Genomic DNA, 21466 nt, shown 5'->3' on the forward strand with positions numbered 1-21466 from the left:
CACTGTACATTGTGATATCAATGTGAGCTAATGCTATAATTCTTCTATTCCCATCTTCATCCAAATCTTATCAGAACAAAAAAGTGGCCCTGGGCCTCAAACTTAAGACCAAAGAATGCAAATACTACCATATGAGGTCCTTCTTAGTTGGAAGGGGTTCTAATACAGGATAATTTGGATATCACCTGTACTGTATCATCAGGTGACAGATTGTGAAGGCCAGGACAACACATTGGATGGAATTGTAGACCCATGGAATTGTGGGTCTTTGAAGAATTTTTATTATGATTGTATTAATTTAACTGAGTTCACCTGCATTCTACATTTGCTAATTATTCATTTGTCCTTCTGGCTAATTCTGTCTTCAGTTTTGTTTCTAAAAACTTTAGGAATCCCCAGCCCAAGATGGAAACAGCCACCTCAAGCGTTCTATGAGACCCCTGAGCAACTTTGGCCAGTTCCATGGACCTTTGTTTCACCATCTACAAAATGAAGGTGCTGGACAAGTAGTGTAGAGAAAGAAACCTTAGCCTGGGCTGCAGAACCTATGAGTTTGAGTGAATCAACAAATCATTATTAGTAAGCACTTACTATGGACCAATCATTTTGCTAAGCTGTGGGGAAAGAAAGGCAAAATCAATCATCTCCCACTATATCAAGTTCACATTCTACTGAGGAGGAAAACATGAGGAAAAACAGATTCATATAAGATATATACTATGCCAATGGAATTTAATCTTAAGAGGAAAACTTTCTCTGGGCCACATTGTCTTCATCTGCAAAATGAGAGGGCTGGATACAAAGATCTGGAAGGTCCCTGTAAATTCTGATACTATAAATAAATCAGCCCTGAATAAATGCTTGAGAACTCTATGGTTTTACAAATGGTCAAGTGTAGGAATAAGAGCTTGAGGGGTAAAGAGCAAAGTCACTGAAATTCTGGCTAAACTGCCAATAAACCCACATGCCTAGAATGTCACAAGCATGGCACCTTGAACAAAGCTTGGAGATGTTGAAAGAAAATGTGAGAGGTTCCCCTGCAGTGCCTGGAGCTCAACATCCCAGGTATCAGACAGACAAGAGTTTCTAGACTTTTCCTGAGCCTGTTTATTTTCCTGAACAAATTGGACTCATCCGAGAAAGTCAATAGAAAGAGTCCTTCATCCACATCCTTCAAAATTGTGTCCCAATTCCTCCCAACTAGACAACCAAACACATGAACCTCAGCTGATGATAGGAAGAAGGTTTGAAGAGAAAAGGAATCATAGAGATCATCCAGTCTAATTCCCTCTTTTTAAAAGTGAGGGAAATGAAGCCCAGTAAATTGCCAAAGGTCATACAGGGAGGAGTAAGTGACAGAGCCAAGATGTGGACCCAGGTCTTCTCTTTCCCAACCTGCTCATGCCCTTCCACTCAAGCTGCCGCTATAACATGTATTGTAGAATTTTCATTTTAGAATAAATCTTTGAGTTCTAAGAAAAAGAAGTGTTTGAAAAGCATGATATCTAAAGTCAAAGCCAGCAGAGACTTGAGATTTTCTAGTGCAAAGACAGCATTTTGTACATAAAAATTGAAGCTCAGAGAAAAAATGACTTTACTAAGGCATATGTCTGTTTAGCTGTAGACCAAGGATTTAAATTCAGATGTCCTCATTTCTGACAAGAGCTCATTAATCAATATTGCTCATTTCAGTAGAAATTAGGAAAAATCAAAGTGAACACAAGGATCTCTTGGGTGTACAATATGGAATATTCCATTTATAGTATTTCATAGAATGCACAAGCAGAAAGGACTTGAAGGTGACCAATAGGGCAAGAATGACCTGTTACTGAGGAGGAAACTGATGCCAACAGAATGGAAGTTACCTAGTTAGTCCCACAGCTAGTTAGAGATAGAACAATGACTAAAAGCCAGACCCCCAGGACTCAGGACTGCTGATTCCTGGGCTAGGGCTCTCTCCATTCTGCCAAAGTGCCTATAATGATTTTCAGTCTGCAACAGAAATTCCAGCCCCAAGATTAGCCCTGAAGAATCTCAGACTCACCAGATGCTCCAGCACAGATGAGGAACCAGCTGGTCAGTGGATGGCTGTAGTTTCAGCAAGAGCCCCTTTATAGGGTTGCAGAGTCTTGCTAAGAGGAAGTAGGCACAGCCCTAGACTCTACCAACCCAATTATCTCCTCAACAAAAATGTAATCCACCTGCAATTCTTAAAATGCCTTGCCGCACTCACCCTCATGATCATGGCTTCCCTCTTTTGCAAGTCTTGCTGAGCCAGCTACTTGTCTGTGGGTGATTCATCCAGAAGTCCCAGCTTGGAGATAAAGTCAAAGTCCATTGTATCAGAACTCATTGAATCTAATCTATTCTTCCTCCCAGCTGGAGGCATTGGATGACCTAGGGTTTTGAAGTATGTAGTTTTCCCAAGTTTTACTAGAAATAAAAGATAATAAGGAGTGACAAGAAAAGCTATGCCTTGACATTGAAAGAACACTGGTTTGGGGGTCACAGAATCATAAAATTTGAGTGTTGGAAAGAACTTCAGAAGCCATACAGAGGAACTCATGTCTGAAAGGAATCTCTACCATGACATACCCATCAAACGGAAATTATTGAAATGAGCTTGTCCAAAATCAAAGGTACCTCTTATACTAAGACCAGATTTCCTATCCTTCTCCTTTACAAGCTCTGGGATGGAGAAATCACTTCCTTCCATAGTTCCCATCCTTTCGACCTCAGGAATCAAGGTCTTCCTTGGTTCATTTATTGGTTGTTTTATCCATCTTTTGAAAAGTAAGATGATCACTTTAAAAGTCAGGAAGTAATTAGCTCTATGGTTTGGGCAAGATAATGAGAACATAAGAAGACAACAGGATAATTGAAGTCTCCCCTCATCTATTTGTCATACGTCCTCAGCGCTCCACTAAGTAGTATTCTATGAGCTTACTCTTCAATAAGTATGTGCAGTCTTTACTGCCTCTAGGCTCTAGAAAAGCTGAGTGTGACTATACTCTCTTCAGGATTATACCTGTGCTCTTTCAGCATGAACATAGGTCTTTAACTCAACATTCCCCAAAAGCTCTCCCCTTTATCTCTCCCAGATGTCTTCGAAGTTTCTAGCCTCCTTGTGGTAGGCAGGATAGTTCTGGTCTCTCAGGTTGGACAAAATCCTTCCTGTTCCGGAGACTGAGTGAAGGACTCCACTTCTACTTAGGATAATCAAGCTGTGCTTCCTAGAATCCCTTGGGGTCCTGTGCAGATGAGTGCCTGGGGATGAGGGCTATCTGTGCTCTAGGGTAAAGTTCATTGTTTCCCTGGTCATTTTATACACATTTGCGCTATTCAAGTCTCAGAATGTTCTAAGGTTTAAAATTCTTCTCAGACACTCGCTAGCAGTGAGACCCTGGGCCTATCACTTAATCATACTTGAGTTAGTTTTCTCATTTGTAAAATGAGGTGGAAAAGGAAATAGCAAAACACTTCAGTATCTTTGCAAAAAAAAAAAAAGCCCAAATGGGGTCACAAAGGACCAGACACTACTGAAAATGAATGAATCAGAAAAACAAAAACAAAACTTTCCCCTCATATCACAAAGGAATTTCTTTCCTTTTACATTCCTCATTTCTGTTTTTGCTCTCAGATTTTCACAGCCTAAAAGGAAATATCCTTACATGGAAAATAAAGACATTATTATGTATATTATATCTTCTTGCTGGGGAGAAAATGAACTCATGTACATTTAATGCTTTGTACCCCTCAAGGCTCTACATGAATACAAGCTGTATGAGTAATCCGAGAAGGATTGTCTGCGTTCTGAATTAGAAGCCCATAAAGTCATGACATCTTTTTCTTATATTACTCCCTCCCCTGGCATGTATTCCACCCTTTGCCTGATGTCACTTCCCCATTGTCCTTTGGCCAATGGCACATTATCTCCTTGGCCACCTTATCCATGGAATAACCAACATCTGTCCACAATCTCCCAACTATTTCATACTCCATTGGAAGTCCTCATTTCCAAGATTCTCTTGGCTTGTCTCATCTTCTATTCTGTTTCCAACACATCTAAAAACTATTTTCAGAAGTCCTGAACAAATGCCTCAAACAAAAGAAGAGAACCCTATTTCCTTCCTGTTTGCTGTATTCTTCTTACTAACAATTATTGTGGTAGGGGCTCCCTTGAGACTCACTTGGTCTCACACATATGTAGCAGGCAAAGCTGGTGGGCTTCCATTTCTAGCAGCCAAGTGGAGAAGCTTGGTTTTGGGGCCAGTCACTACATGTCCAAAACTAGAGCTCTTACCATGGTGACTCTGGGGACAATGACAATCTGTCTGTCTAAGGGATCTTATTGTAGGTAATATATGTTATATATAACATGAGGCAGTTAGGTGGCCTACTGCACAGAACACTGGGTGTGGAGTAAAGAAGACCTGGGATGGAATTCTGTACAAGAAACTAACTGCCCATGTTATAAGTCTGGAACAAGTCACTTGCTCTCTCAAGGGGTTTTGGTGATAGGATCTTATGAGAGAGCAATTAAACTTTCCCAAGAGATAACCCATAGACAATCACAGCTTTATATCATACCTCAAACATGTTTCCCATAGAGCAGTCATTCTGATTTCTGAGACCTGGGCCATTGGAAAAAGGAGCACAGCCGACATGACTGCCTGAAAGGAATCTAAGGCTTTGGGGTGGACTTCTGGCCCAATTTCAATCAAGAATGTGATATGGAAACCCAAAAGGTCAATGGATCCATGGGTGGCACTAAGAAAGGAAAGCTTCAAGGAATAAGCAGGTTATCATTACACCTTTTCCATCCTAATCAAATGACACTTAGAATAGTTCAATATGGAGTTCTACAGGTAGGGGAAAACATTGGAATGTAGAGAAGACACAGAGGAGGGCCATTGTGGTTGTATAGGACATTGAGACCATGTTGTAAGAAGATTAGGGAAAGGCATTGGGGATGTTTACCCTGTAGAATAAGAGTCTCAGAGATTCATGGCAGCTGCTTCAAGAGTATGCTGGTTGGTCACATGAAAAAGGAATCAAATTTATTCTGTTTAGCCCAGAAGACAGAACAAAGAGGCATGTGTGGAAGGGGCAAAGAGGTAGAATTTAAGTTGGTTGTCAAGAAAAGGTTCTCAATAATCAGACCATTCGTAAGAGTGAAATGGGTTACTTGAGGAAGTTGTGAGTACTTCTTCATTGGACTTCTTCAGGATGAGACTCATTGGTCATTTGTCAAGCAGGTTGTAGTGGACATGCCTCATTTTGTCTTTACCTTAATGGTGGCAGAGGTCCCTTTCAAGTCTGAAAGGCTGTGATTCTGTGAAAAAACAGTCAGAGATTGAGAGCTAGCAAGAACTACAGAGATCCTCTAGTCTGGTACCTTCATTTTACAGAGGAAACAACCAAAGGTAAGAAAAACGAAGGGACTTGCACCAAATCAGACATAGCTAAGTGATCAGGTTAGAATTTAAATACAGATGGTCTCTTATTAAATCTAATTGTCTTTCTACTATAGTACTATCTCACTGTGACATGAGGGCAAACGTGGTGTATTTAACGATTTGTTTTCTCATAGTTTAATCCTGTATGTGTGGATTTTATTTACCCAGGTAGACTCTTTAAGTTCTCTCTGTGTGTGAAGGCACTCTGTTTCTTAAGGTTTCTCATCCCTCTATTCACATTTTCCTCCATTTCAGCATTCACTAAAACCTTCTATAGCCAAGGAAAACTCATTCTATTCTTTGGGTGGGAGACGACTCAACAATAAGGTATTCCAGAACTACTGTAATTCCATCTGTATGATCTAGAAGTTTCACCTGGAACAGGATTTTGACAGTTGGGATGATGTTAGACAGGTAATGATCACAGGACGATAGATTGAAAGCTGGAAGGAGCATTTAAAGCCAATGATGATGTGGAGCTAAGGGTTTACATTTTTCAACAGATAACTTTTGGGACAGGATGGGGACACTAAGTCACCCAAACATATGCACACCCAGTGAAATTGGTCTCTCAGATCCTATCATTTTCATCACATCTGCTAGGGATCAATGATCTGTGGGTGACATCAGTATTTGCCAGGATTTTTCCACAGACCCAGATGCATTGGACCTGGGGAACACGAAGAGAAAAACTTGTCTCTTCTTCATCCTGAATTTATAGGCAGTTGTTTCCTATGAATCCCAAGTAGCCTTCATTGGGAGTGGAAGAGGATTGTAGGTGAGGGGAGTAGAAAAACAAAGACAAAAGGTTCCTTATTTCTTCAAAGATTAAATATAAATTCTTCATTCATCTGAGTTATATTGTTCTGCATTCTACATCTGCTAGCATAATCCCATGCATTTATCTTTTTATAGGTGACTCCTGATGGTTAGGGCATACTCACTCCTCACTTATTCCACATAGATATCCCAATTTCCTTTCCTGATAGTCCTGCTTTGTAGCATACTCTCCCTCTTGAAATTCCATTATGTTTATTTACTTACTTCTCAGTTAATCCATAAGTTTTTAAAATATGTATTATTTCCATATTATTATTATTACATTAATACACCAGTTTTCTGATAATCACTGTATGAAGAACTGGGCATACAAGAAAAGGTTAAAGACAACCCCTACTCTCAAGGATCTCATAGTCTAATGGGAGGGACAGTAGGAAACAACTGTGTACACACCAAGTATACCCAGGATAAATTAGAAATAATCAAGATAGGTAAGGTATGAGAATCAAGAGGGATTTGGTAGATTCTTTGTTGAAGGTGGGATTTTAACTGGTGCTTGAGAGAAACCAGGGAAGCCATGAGACAGGAATGAGGTGGGAGAGCACTGGTCTTAATCCTCCAAATGTAATGAAATTGCCCAGAAGATGGATACAATTCAGCTTTTGTCAGTGCACTCCCAGCATTGGGAACAGACTCTGGAACATGAGAGAGAGAGAACATGTTTAGTAGACATTGTCTGAACTGATTAGAAGTAATTCCTGTGCCACATTAATGGAAATATACTGTCCAAAATGAGGAAGAAAATAATACATCCCTACATTGACTTGGTCAGACAACAACTGGAGTATTTTGTCCCATTCTGGGCCCCATTTTTTAGGAAAAATATTGTTAAGCTTAAACACATTCCTATAAAGAAAAGCAAGACTCCAAGTCATATACTCTAAGTACATAACTCAGAAACCATGAGGAATAGTTTAAATATTTAGGGATGTTTTTCCTGGAAAAACACCTGACTAGTAATCTATGAGGTGGTTGCATGTGGAAAACTGGTTTTGTGATTCAATGGGTTTCCAGAGGGCAGGATCAGGAGTGAATGAGTGAAAGATACAGAGAGACAGATTTCAACTCAATGGAAGAAAAAAATCCCAATAATTGTAAAGTTTTTTCGCTCATTGAAGAACAAAGTAGTGTCTTGGGGCATCAGCAGATAATACATACCAAAGCTGTGATGGACTGGTAAATATGGATTACAGGAAAAGAGATCATTGAGTAATTGTGTTCAAGGATGAGGAGGGAAATGGAGATAGGGAGCAAGGAGTACCTAACCTACTTTACTTCAAATAGGGATTTGGAGAGAATGAGTACAAGTACTCTCAGTGCTGAAAGAGGTGGACAGAGGTCTTGTCATTAGGAGGAAGGCAGGTCTTAGAGCAAACCAGAAGATGGAAGTAAAAGTTTTAAGATGATAACAGTTATGGAGCAAGCATTTCAGAGAGCATAGTAGAAGGAATAAATAGCTTTCGAATGAGATATTGGAGGTGTTGGATTGAGGCTGATGGGGATGAGAAAATGGGCAGTGGGAGGTAGAGAACAGGTATTGAATACTGACAGGGAGGGGCTAAGAATCATTGAAATGGACAGGCCATAAATAGGTGAAATTTTATTAATCATTAACCAAAATGTTTTTTTAAAAAAATTATTTAGTCTATTTCCCCAGTTACATGTAAAAACAATTTTAAATTCATTTTTAAAACTTTGAATTCTAAATTCTCTCTCTTTCTCCCTCACCCCACCCCATTGTGAAGTCAAGCAATTTGATATAGGTTATACATGTGTAGTCATGCAAAACGTTTCCATAATAGTCATCTTGTGAAAGAAAACATAGACCAAAAAAAAATTTTAAAACGTCAGGAAAAATAAAGAAAGTTAAAAATGTATGCTTTAATCTCTATTCAGACACCATCAGTTCTTTCTCTGGGGATGGATAGCCCTTTTTGTCTTTAGTCCTTCAGAGTTGTCTTGTATGGTTGTAATGCTAAAAAGAGCTGAGAAATTCACAGCTGATCTTCCAATGCTGTGGTTACTTTGTACACAGTACATTTAACTTTGCATCAGTTCATTTGAGTCATCCCAGGTTTTTCTGAGAGCATCCTGCTAATCATTACTTATAGCACAGTAATATTCTATCATAATCTCATACCACAATTTGTTCAGCCATTCCCCAATTGATTGACTTCCCCTCAGTTTCCAACTCTTTGCCACCATAAAAGAGCTGCTATAAATATTTTTGTAAATATAAGTCCTCTTCCTTTTTTATCTCTTTTGGGACACAGAACTAGTAGTGGTTATTGCTAAGTCAAAGGGTATGCATGGTTTTATAGTCCTTTGGGCATAATTCCATATTGCTCTCCAGAATGGTTGGATCAGTTTACAATTCAACCCCTAGTGCATTAATGTCTCACTTTTCCAAGATCCCCTCCAACATCTGTCATTTTCCTTTTCTATCCAATTAGCCAATTTAATAGGTATGAGGTAGTATCTCAGAATTGTTTTAATTTGTTTTTCTCTGATTTAGAGCACTTTTTCTTATGGCTTTAGATAGCTTTGGTTACTTCATCTGAAAACTGTTCATATCTTTTGATCATTTATCAATTGGGGAATGGCTCTTCTTTTTATAAATTTGCTTGAGTTCTCTATATGTTTGAGAAATGTGGCCTTTATCAGAGAAACTTGTTTCAAATTTTTTTCCCCACAGTTACCATTGCTAACTGTATTCCCCTCCATCCTATTCCCCCCTTTTATTCTATTCTGTCTCTCTCTGTCCTTTCACCCTGTTCCTCCTCAAAAGTGTTTTGCTCCTGACTACCCCCTCCTCCAATCTGCCCTCTTTTCTATTATCTCCCCCCCCACCTGCTATTGTCCCTTTCCCCTCCTACTTTCCTATATGGTAAGATAGATTTTTATGCCCAATTGAGTGTATATGTTATTCCCTCTTTGAGCTAATTCTGATGAGAGTAAGGTTCACTTATTCCCCCTTATCTCCCACCTCTTCCCATCCATTGCAAAATCTTTTCATTGTCACTTTTATATGAGATAATTTACCTTATTCTACCTCTCCCTTTCTCTTTTTCTCAGTACCTTTCTCTCTCACCCCTTACTTTTATTTTTTAGATATCATCCTTTCATATTCAACTCACACCTGCGCTCTTTGTTTATAAGTACTCCTTCTAACTATCCTAATAATGAGAAAGTTCTTACAAGTTACAAATATCATCTTCCCATGTAGGAATATAAACAGTTTAACTTTATTAAGTTCCTTATGATTTCTTTTTCCTGTTTATCTTTTTATGCTTCTCTTGAGTCTTGCATTTGAAAGTCAAATTTACTATTCAGCTCTGGTCTTTTCACCAAGAATGTTTGAAAGTCCTCTATTTCATGAAATATCCACTTTTTCCCCTGAAGGATTATACTCAGTTTTCCTGAGTAGGTGAATCTTAGCTGTAATCCTAGCTCCTTTGTCCTCCAGAATATAATATTCCAATCCCTCCAATCCTTTATTGTGGAAGCTGCTAAATCTTGTGTTTTCCTGACTGTGGCTCCATGATATTTGATTCTGAATTAATACTAGAATAATGCTTGTAATATTTTCTCCTTCACCCGGGAGCTCTGGAATTTGGCTAGAATATTCCTGGGAGTTTTCATTTTGGGTTCTCTTTCAGAAGGTGATAGATGGACACTTACAATTTCTGTTTTACCATCAGGTTCTAGAATATTAGAGAGTTTTCTTTGATCATTTCTTGAAAGATGTCTAGGCTCTTTTTTTTATCATGGCTTTCAGGTAGGCCAATAATTTTTAAATGACCTCTTCTGGACCTATTTTCTTGGTGAGTTGTTTTTCCAATGAGATATTTCACATTGTCTTCTATTTTTTCATCCTTTTGTTTTTGTTTTATTGTTTCTTGATGTCTCATAAAATCACTAGCTTCTATTCGCTTAATTCTAGTTTTTAATTAGCTATTTTCTTCAGTTAGGTTTTGTACCTCCTTTTCCTATTTGGCCAATTCTACTTTTTAAGGAGTTTTTTTTTCTTTAGTGAATTTTTGTGCCTCTCTTTCCATTTGGTGAATTCTACTTTTTAAAAGCACTTTTCTCCTCATTGGCTTTTTGGACCTCTTTTACCATTTGGCCTAGTCTGCTTTTTAAGGTGTTATTTTCTTCAGTATTTTTTTGTGTCTCCTTTACCAAGCTATTGACTCATTTTTCATGATTTTCTTGCATACCTCTCATTTCTCTTCCCATATTTTTCTCTACCACTCTTCCTTGATTTTCAGAATCCTTTTTAAGCTCTTTCATGGCTTGAGATCAATTGATATTTTTCTTGGAGGCTTTGGATGTTGGAGCTTTGACTTTATCTTCTTCTGAGTGTGTGCTTCAATCTTTCTTGTCACCATAGTAACTTTCTATGGTCATAACTTTTTCTGTTGTTTGCTCATTTTCCCAGTCTGTTACTTGATTTTTCACTGTTTGTTAAAATAGGGCTCTGCTTCGAGGGTGGAGGATGCACTGTCCTAATCTTCAGGGGTTTTGTGCAGCTATTTTAAGAGACACTTCTAGGGACCTGTAAGATTTCAGTTCTCCCAAGATGGAATGTTCTAAGGAGAGGTGCATTTACTACTCTCCTGTCCTGTGCTCTAGTCTATGAGTGACTGCAAGCACTCTTCTCTGCCCTGGAACTGTGAGAAGCGTCCCTGCTCCAATGTAGCAGCAAGCTCTGGTGTGCTAGTGCTCCTCCTCTCCCTGGCAATGCCACCCAGGATTGAGATTGAATCCAAGTGTAGGTAAAGCAATAGAGTCCTGCCTCAGTGCTAGCCAAAAGACCCCTGTAATCTTCTTCTGATCAGTTGTTTGACCCCCTTACTGTCTCTGGGCTGAGAGCTCAGTAAACAGATGCTGCTGCTGCTGATTCAGTGGCTCCTAGGCCAGTTCCTGGTTTGCTGGGACCAGAGCTGTGCTGGTATGGCCTGCACTGAACTGTGCTCCTCTCCCACACTGGCGCAACAGACCTTTCTTGCTGACCTTCCAAGTTGCCTTGCAGAAATTGTTTTACTCATCTTTTTGTGGATTTTGCCACCCTAGAATTTGTTGGGGAATAGCTCAGGAGAGTCCCTGCCTTTACTCTGCCTTCTTGGCTCCACCTTCTGACCAAAGTGGTTAGATGGGTCATTAACATCACAAAGTGTTCAGCCTCAGGGTCAAGTCTTTTCAGGATGTTGGGCTCTTAGGATTGGTGACATCTCTAGGTCTCCTGCTGATGAGAAGAGTTCAGTACAAGAAGGGAGAGGTCAGTCTAGCAGACAGGCACTGTGTGGAATGATATCGTTCTGCATCCCCTTTAAAATAAAAGAGCCAATATGTGTACTGCACAACTAGTCAGAGACAAATAAATAGTCCCAACTGCCCATCAGGGTAAAAAAGTCTTATACACCTCTGGATAAGAATTATAGAAGATGAGAAGGCATTGACAAGTAGAGATCAAGAGGAGGCCTGAGAGTAGGGACCCCATTATCCCTCTCATTGCAGCCTACCCATGCTTACAGCCATGTATCCTTTTATAGAGTCAAGGAGCAAAACAACTTCTCCATTAGAATTTCCAATTTGCATGCAAATTAAAACAATTTTGAGTTACCACCTCACAACTATCAGATTGACTATAAATGTTGGAGAGGATATAGGACAATTGGAACACTAATACATCGTTAGTGGAGTTGTAAACTTATCTAACCATTCTGGAGAGCAATTGGGAACTATGCCCAAAAAGCTATAAAATTGTGCATACTCTTTGATCCAGCAGTATCATTACTAGGTCTGTTTCCCAAAGTGATTGTAAAAAGGCAAAAAAGACCCACATGTACAAAAATACTTATAACAGCACTTTTTTGGTGGCAAATAATTGGAAATTGAGGGGATGCCCATCAATTGGGGAATGGTTGAAGAAATTGTGGTATATGAATGTAGCGAAATACTGTTATGCTATAAGAAACGATGAGCAGATAGATTTCAGAAAAACCTGGAAAGACTTATGTGAACTGATGCTAGGTGAAGTGACCACAACCAGGAGACCATTGTGCACAGTAATGGCAACATTGTGCAATGATCAACTTTGAAAGACTTGGCTCTTCTCAGCAATACAATGCTCTAAACAATTCCTCTAAACAATTCCAAAAGAAAGAAAGAAAGAAAGAAAGAAGGAAGGAAGGAAGGAAGGAAGGAAGGAAGGAAGAAAGAAAGAAGAAAGAAAGAAAGAAAGAAGAAAGAAAGAAAGAAAGGAAGGAAGGAAGGAGAAAGAAAGGAAGGAAGGAGGGAAGGGAGAAAGAAAGAAAGAAAAAGAAAGAAAGAAAGAAAGTGGGGAAGCTAGGTGGCTCAGTGAGTAGAGCACCAGCCCCGGAGTCAGGAGGAGCTCAGTTCAAATCCGGCCTCAGACACTTGACACACTTACTAGCTGTGTGACCTTGGGCAAGTCACTTAACCTCAATTGCCCTGCCTTCCCGCCTCAAAAAAAAAGAAAAGAAGGAAGGAAGGAATGGAGGGAGGGAGTCAGGGAGGAAAAAAGAAAGAAAGAAAAAAGAAAGAAAGTGAGAAAAAAGAAAGAAAGTGCTATCCATATCCAGAGAAAGAACTATGGAATCTGAATGCAGATTGCAGTAAAGAATTTTCACCCTTTTGTTGTTTTTCTTTCTCTTGGTTTTTTTCCCTTTTGTTCTTATTCTTCTTTCACAACACGACTAATGTGGAAATAAGTTTAATATGATTGTATGTGTATAACCTATATTGAATTGCTTGCCATCTTGGTGGGGGTAGAAGGAGGAAAGGGAAAAAAAAAATTTGGAGCTCAAAATCTTATAAAAGTGAACGTTGAAAACTGTCTTTACATGTAATTGGAAAAAAAATACTATTTTTAAAAATTTGCATTGCGCACTCAGACCTATGAAATGGCGGCAGATTTGATAATCTGGCTTTCTGAAAGTTGGATCCCAGTCACATAGATACTAAAATATCCACATGAGCACAATTAAAGGGGAAAAAAAGATCTGGAAACAAAGTAGGTGCCTATCCATTGGGGAATGAGTAAAAGAATTTTGGAAGGTGAATACAATATTGTGCAATAAGAAATAAAGACAGTGCAGAGGACAGAGAAGCACATGAAAACTTATATAAATTGATGCAAAGTAAAGTGAACATGATTAAAAAAGTTATAAACATGGTTATACCATACATGTAAATTGGAAGAACAAGAAGGCTGTGTGACTTTAGACAATCCATACAACCTCAGGATGTCCCAGTTTTCTCATCAGATGAACCAAGATAACGATACTAGCTGACTAACCTCAGAGGTCACTGTCAGAGATAAACCAAATACTAAGAAACATAAAGGACTTGGGAAGCCAAGAAGTGCTAGACTAAAGAGAACTGTTCTTGTTATACCCATTCATAGACAAGACTTATATCTAATCATTAAACATGGATGGAAAACATTGATATGAAATGAGCTGACACCACCATAAGGGATGGGGAGATGGGAGAAAAATCACAGTTGCAGGGTCACCATGAAACATAGGCTTTATTTGGGGAAGTGGGAGGGAAGTTACAAGGATACAAGGGATGGAAATCACCAGGCAGGTTACAGCACAGAGCACAAAGGAGAGCTGATGTAGAGGCAGGGAACCAGGGAGCCTGGTCTGTCAGGGTTGCTTTTTCTTCAAGGTTTCAGGAAACCTGATATTGAATGGGGTGGATCTTTCTCTGCAGTCTCCCATCCGTGGAGGTGTGGGGATGGTGGTGGAAATTGGAAAGCTCATTTTTGAAATAATTGTAGCTTCAAGAACAAAGGCTCATTTCCCAGGTATTCCATGCATGACAAATCAAGGGCAGAGGAGTATGGAGATTGAGAGAGTGGCAGAGAGCACAGGCATTCACAGAGCTGATCAAACTTCTTGTTTCATGGTCCTGCTAGCATCTGGCACTGTTACTTCTTGGTAGTGCATTGACGATAGCAAGGTGGAGGGCATGGTGGGCATTTCTGCTGGCACAGTACTGGTGGGCATGGCTCAGGGCACTTAGGAGGGCAAGGCTCTGGGCACTTGGGAAAACATGGCTCTGGGCACTTGGGAATACATGGCTCTGGGCACCGGTCAATACATGGCTCTGGACACTTGGGAAAACATGGCTCAGGGCACTTGGAAATACATGGCTCAGGACCCTGGGAAAAACATGGCCCTTGGCACTGGGGAAGACATGACTCTGGGCACTGGGGAATACATGGCTCTGGGCACTGGGGAATACATGGCTCTGGGCACTGGGGAAGACATGGCTCTGGGCATTGGGGAAGACATGGCTCTGGACAAGCAGATTGACAAGGTTGTGAACCCTTGGCAGTGGGCTGGCAAGGCTGCTGGCACTGCAGATAGTACCGATAAGACATCTTTCCCAGATCTTTGCAAATCTGAAAGAAGAAAAGACAGAATTTACACACAGGTAAATACTTTCACAGGTACATTTTACTTATGTTAGTAAGTTACTAAAGTTCTTAAATTAGAGTTTACAAAACTCCCATATGGAGGTAAATCATGATTTTGTTAATTCATCTAGGTTTACCTGCCTTCCAAATTTTCTATATGTATATACTCAGTTGTCCTTCCAGCAAATTCTCTTTGGTTTCAGTTCAATTTTTAAAAACCTTGAGACAGCTCCAGCCCATGATGGAAACAATCACCCCAAATGTGCTATGGGACCCTTGAAAAATGTAAGCCACTTCTGTGCACCTCTGTTTCACGATCTACCAATTGAGGGGGCAGGACAAGCAGAATAGAGAAAGAAATATTAATCTGGGCAGAACATATGAGTTTAAGCCAATCAATCAACAGTCTTTTAGGAAGCACTTACTGTGGACTGATCACTTTGCTAAGCTCTAGGGACAGAAAGAAAGGCAAAATCACTGCCCACTATATCAAAGAACTCACAATCTATTGAGGAGGACAACAGATGAAAAAACAGGATCATTTTAGATATATGCAATGCCAATGGAATTTAATCTTAAAGGGGAAGGTTTCTCTGGGTTTCCTTGTCTTCATCAGAAAAAGTAAGAGGGCTCAATGCAAAGATCTGGAAGGTCCCTGTCCATTCTAATATTACAAGTAAACCTTTGCAGAATGAATGCTCCAGAGTGTATAGTTTTACAAATAGTCAGTATGTATGAATAAAAGCTTGAAGGAAAAAGACTGAAGTCACTGAAATTCTGGCTAGTGTCCCAATAAACCCACATCTCTAAGATCACCACAAACATGGTAACCTGGTTAAAGCCTGGAGGGAGCTTTGCCACAAGATATTGAAAGAAAATGTGAGAGGTTCGCCTGCTGTTCCTGGAGCTCAGTGTCCCAGGTCTCTGACAGACCAGATTTCCTAGACTTTTCCTGAGCCTCTTTCTTTTCCTGTTCAAAGTGGAAATGGATCCCATAGACAGGAGAGTCAACACAAAGAGTCTTTCATCAACATCTTTCAACAATTGTGTCCCAATTCCTCCCAATGAGATAGCCAAACACATTATCCTAACTTGATCACAGGAGGAAGATTTGAAAAGAAAAGAAATCATAGAGATGATCCAATCTAATTCCCTCTTCTTACAAGTGAGGGAAATAAAGCCCATTAAATAACCAAAGGACATAGAGGTTGGAGAAAGTGACCGAACCAGGAAGTGAACCCTGGTCTTCTTTTTCTTGATCTTGTCCTGCCCTTCCATGCAAGGGGCTGCTATAACATGTATTTTAGAATCTTCATTTTAGAATAAATCTTTGAGTTCCACGAAAAAGAAGTGTTTGGAAAACACGATTTATAAGATCAGTCAGAAGAGACTTTAGAGATTATCTAACGCATAGCCTGCATTTTACAGACGAAAAATTGAGGCTCAGAGGAAAAAAAATGACTGTAACAAGGTATTTAGATGTTTACCTATAAATTATGGAATTCAGTTCACATCTCCTCATTTCTTACCCGAGTTCATTAATCAATATTGCTCATTGCAGTAGAAATTAAGAATGCTCAAAGTGAGCACAAGGATCTCTCAGGTGTACAATATGAAATATTCAATTTATAATATTTCATAGAATGCACAAGCAGAAAGGACCCTTGAAGAAGACCAATAGGCCAAAAATGACTTGTTACTGAGGAGGAAACTCACATCAACCGAGTGGAAGTGACATAGTTAGTCCTACAGCATGTTAAAGACAGAACAAGCACTAGAAGCCAGACCTCCAGGACTTCTGATTCCTGGGCTAGGGCTCTCTCCACTCCACCAAACTGCCTCCTCTACCTTTCAGCCTGCAAGAGAAATTCCAGCCCCAAGATTAGCCCTGAAGAATCTCAGACTCACCGATGCTCCAGCACAGATGAGGAACCAGCTGGTCAGTGGATGCTCTAGTTTCAGCAAGAGCCCCTTTATAGGGCTGCCGAGTCCTGCTAAGAGGAAGCAGGCACAGCCCTAGATTCTGCCATCCCAATTATCTCCTCAACAAAGTGTAATCCACCTGCAATTCTGAAAATGCCTTGCCACACTCACCCTCACGATCGTAGCTTCCTTCTTTTGCAAGCCTCACTGGCCCAGCTGCTTGTCTGTGGGTGATTCATCCAGAAGTCCCTGCTTAGAACTAAAGTCAAAGTCCATTGTATCAGAACTCATTGAATCTAATCTATTCTTCCTCCCAGCTGGAGGCATTGAATGACCTAGGGTTTTGAAGTAATTATGTAGTTTTTCCAACTTTTTATTAGAAATAAAAGATAATAAGGAGTGATAAGAAAAACTATGCCTTGACATTGAAAGAACACTAGTTTGGAGGTCACAGAATCATAGAATTTGAGTGTTGGAAGGAACTTCAGAGGCCATCTAGAGCAACTCATGTGTGAAAGGAATCTTTACCATGACATACTCATCAAATGGAAACTACTGAAATGAGCTTATCCAAAATCAAGGGTGCCAGTTATACTATGACCAGATGTCCTATCCTTCTCCTTTACAAACTCCAGGATGGAGCAATCACTTCCTTCCATAGTTCCCATTATTTCTACCTCAGCAGCCAGGGTCCCCATGTCAGTAAGAATCTCATTTAGGATGCCCCTGGTTGTCTCCTATACCTTTTGGAAAGTAAATTGATCACTTGAAAAGTCAGGCAGTTATTAGCTCTATGGTTTGGGCAAGATGATGAGAACTCAAGAAGCGGAAAGGATAATTGAAGTCTCCCCTCACTTATTTGTTATGTCTCTTTGGTCCTCCACTAGGTGGTTCTATCACAAGTATTTTATGAGCTTTCTCTTCAATCAGTATCTGCAACCTTTGCTATCTGTAAGGTCTAGAAAAGCTGAATGTGATTATACATTTTTCAGGAATACTTCTGTGCTCTTTCAGCATGAGCATAGGTCTTTAACTCAGGATTCCCCAAAGGCTCTCCCCTTTATCTCTCCCAGACATCCTTGATTTTTCTAGCTTCCCAATGGTAGGTGGGATGGTACTGGCCTCTCTAGTTGGACAAACCTTCCTGCTCCGGAGACAGCTCTTTGAATGAAGGACTCCACTTTTACTTTGGATAATCACCAAGTTCTGTTTCCCAGAATCCCTTGGCTTCTTGTGCAGATGAGTCTCTGGGGGTGAGGACTATCTGAGCTCTAGGGGAAAATTCATTGTTTCCCTTGACATTTTCTATACAATTGGGCTTTTCAAGTATCAGAATGCTCTACGGTCTAAAATTCTTCTCAGATACCCACTAGGTATGAGATCCTGGGCCAGTCACTGCACCCTGTTTGACTTAAGTTTTCTCATATGTAAAATGCGCTGGAGAAGGAAAAGGCAAACCACTTCAGTATCTTTGCAAAGACAACCCCGAATGGGGTCACAAAGGGCCAGACACTACTGAAAAAGACTGAATCGCAACAACAAAAATAAAACTTGCCCTTCATATCACAAAGGAATTTCTTTCCCTTTGCATTTCTCATTTCTGTTTTTGTCCCTTTTTACCTTCAGATTTTCACAGTTTAAAAGGAAGCCTCCTTACATGTAAAAGGAAAACATTATTACGTACCTTGTATCTTCTTCCTGAGGAGAAATTGAACTCCTGTACATTTAGTGCTTTTGACTCCACTAGGCCCTACATGAATACAAATTGTATGGGTGCCTGAAGAAAGATTTTCTGCATTCAGATTTAGAACCCTATAAAGTCATGACCTCTTTATCTTGTGTTATTCCCTCCCCTGACATGGATTCTACCCTGTGCCTGCTGTCACTTCCCCAATGTCCTGTGGTATACTCTCCCCTTGGCCTCCTTATGCACACCTCTCTACGCCCTCCCAACTGTTTCACCCTCCATCAGAAGCCTTCATTTCCAAGATTCTCTTGGCTTGTCTCATCTTCTATTCTGTTTCCAACACATCCAAAAGTTATTTTCAGGAGTCTTGAACAAATATTTTCATTGGTCACATGATATAGGAATCAGATTTGTTCTGTTTAGCCCAGAAGACAGAACCAAGAGGCATGTGTGAAAGGGACAAAGAGATAGAATTTAAGTTAGTAGTCAAGCAAAGGTTCTCAATAATTAGAACTGTCTTTTTGAGTGACATGGGTTATCTGAGGAAGTTGGGAGTTCTCCATCATTGTACTTCTTCAGGAAGAGACTAAGTGGACACGTGTCTAGTATTTTGGAGTGGACATAGCCTTATCATGGTGGCAGAGTTCCCTTTCAAATATAAAAGGCTGTGTTTCCATGAAAAAAGGGTCAGAAATTGAGAGCTAGCAAGGACTGGAGAGATCATCTAATCCTGCACCTTCATATTACAAAGAAAATAATCAAAGTTAAGAAAAATGAAGCGACTTGCCCCCAAATCCGACATAGTTAAGTGATCAGGTCAGAATTAAATACACATCTTCTATTAGGAAATCAAGTTGTCTTTCCACTATACTACTGTCTCATTATTGTGACGTGGGGACAAACATGGTGTACTTAGCAATTGGTTTTCCCATGGTTTAATCCTACGTGTGTGAGTTTTATTTACCCAGTTAGGCTCTTTAAGCTAGGAGCACGGAGGTTTTCTATTGCTTAGGGGTTCTAACCTCTCTATACACATTTTCCTCAATCTCGATGTTTGCTAAAGCCTTCTATAGCCAAGGAAAACTCATTCTATTCTTTGAGTGGGAGACCGCTCGATATTAAGTTGTTCTAGAGCTTCTGTAATTCCATCTGGATGAACCCGAAGCTTCTCCAGGAACAGGATTTTGCCAATTGGGATGATGTCAGACAGGTAATGATCATAGAATGATGGACCTTTAAAGCTCGTGATGATGTAGAGCTAAGGGTTTACGTTTTTTGACAGATGACTTTTGGTACAGGATGTGGATACTAAGTCACCCAAACATACACACACCCAGTGAAATGGGTGTCTCAGATTCCATTGTTTCCATCACATCTGTGACGTGTGGGTGATCTGTGGGTTACATCAGTATTTTCCAGGGTATCTTCACAGACTCAGATGCATCAGACTTGGGGAGCAGGACAAGAAAAACTTTTCTCTTCCTCATCCTGAATTTCTAGGCAGTTGCTTCCACTGAATCCCAAGTCACCTTCATAGGGAGTGGGAAAGGCTTGTTGGTGAGGGGAGTGAAAAGAAAAGACAAAAGGCTTCTTATTGCTTCAAGGATAAAACATAAGTTCTTCATTCTGGCATTCAATGCTACAGAGCTAACTTATATTGTTCTGCAATGTAGACATTGACCAGTGTAATCAAGCTCTCTTGCTGCCTGGGCCCCATACCCTGTGTTCCATGCCCCATGGTTCATCTTGTCATAAGTGATTCCTGATGGTTAGGGCATAGTCACTCCACATTTACTCCTCATAGATATCCCAGGTTCTTTAAAACTACTTTTCAGGTGCAAACTCAGACACCAGGACTTTCTTGATAGGCCCCCTTAGTAGCACACCCTTCCTCTTGAAATTCCATCATGTTTCTTATTTACTTACTTCTCAGTTAATCCATAAGTATGTTTGATGTTTGCTATTGTTTTATTATTACTATATTAATACAATAATTACTGTATCTTCACTGTACTAAGAACTGGGCACACAAGAAAAGGTCAAAGACAACCCTTGCTCTCAAGAAGCACACAGTCTAATGGGAGAGACAACAGGAAACAACTGCATACACACCAACTAAGGATAAATTAGAAATGATCAAAAGAAGGAAGGCATGAGAATTAAGAGGGATTTGATAAGTTCTTTGTTGAAGAAGGGATTTAACTGGCATTTGAAAGAAACCAGGGAAGCCATGAATTAGGGATGAGGAAGGAGAGCGTTGGTCTTAATCCTCTAAGTGTAAAGAAATCTCCCAGAAGACAGAAACCATTCAGCTTTTGTCACTGTGTTCCCAGTACTGGGCACAGCTCTGGTACATGATCCAGAGAACAGCTTTAGTGGACATTTCCTAAACTCATTGGAAGTGAGTCCTGGCCTCTGTTAATGGAAATGCAGTGTCCAAAATGAGAAAGAAAATAACCCATCTTTACATTGACTTGATCCGATAACAACTGGAGTATTTTGTCCAATTCTGGGCAACATATGTAAGGAAAATTATTGTTAAGATGAAGCATGTTCCTATAAGGAAAAGCAAGACTCCAAATCATACCCTATGAGCACATAACTCAGGAACCATGAGGAATGGTTTAAATATTTGGGGATGCTTTTGCTGGAAAAGAGAGGGAAGGCATAACAGCTGACTATTAATCTATGGGGTGGTTGCATGTGGGAAAACTGGTTTTGTTACTTAATGGGTTTCCAGAGACAGGATCAGAATAAATGAATGCAAGAAACAGGAAGACAGATTTTAACTCAGTGGGAGAAAAAACATCCCCAAAATTGGAGCAGTCCAACACCGATGTTGGTTTCCGCATGAGTCAGTCAACAAGCATTTGTTAAGTGTTCACTAGGTATCCAATGCTGCAACAAACCCAGGAGATTCAAAGAAAGATGAAAGACAGGTTCAGTCCTCAGCAAGCTCATAGTCTGACAACATACAATTTCTCTCTCTCTCTCTCTCTCTCTCTCTCTCTCTCTCTCTCTCTCTCTCCCCCTTGCTCTCTCCCTCTCTCTCTCTATATACATATATATGTGTGTATATATGTATATATATGTACATACATA

Source organism: Trichosurus vulpecula, chromosome 4, assembly GCF_011100635.1.
Source record: "Trichosurus vulpecula isolate mTriVul1 chromosome 4, mTriVul1.pri, whole genome shotgun sequence".
NCBI lineage: Eukaryota > Metazoa > Chordata > Mammalia > Diprotodontia > Phalangeridae > Trichosurus > Trichosurus vulpecula.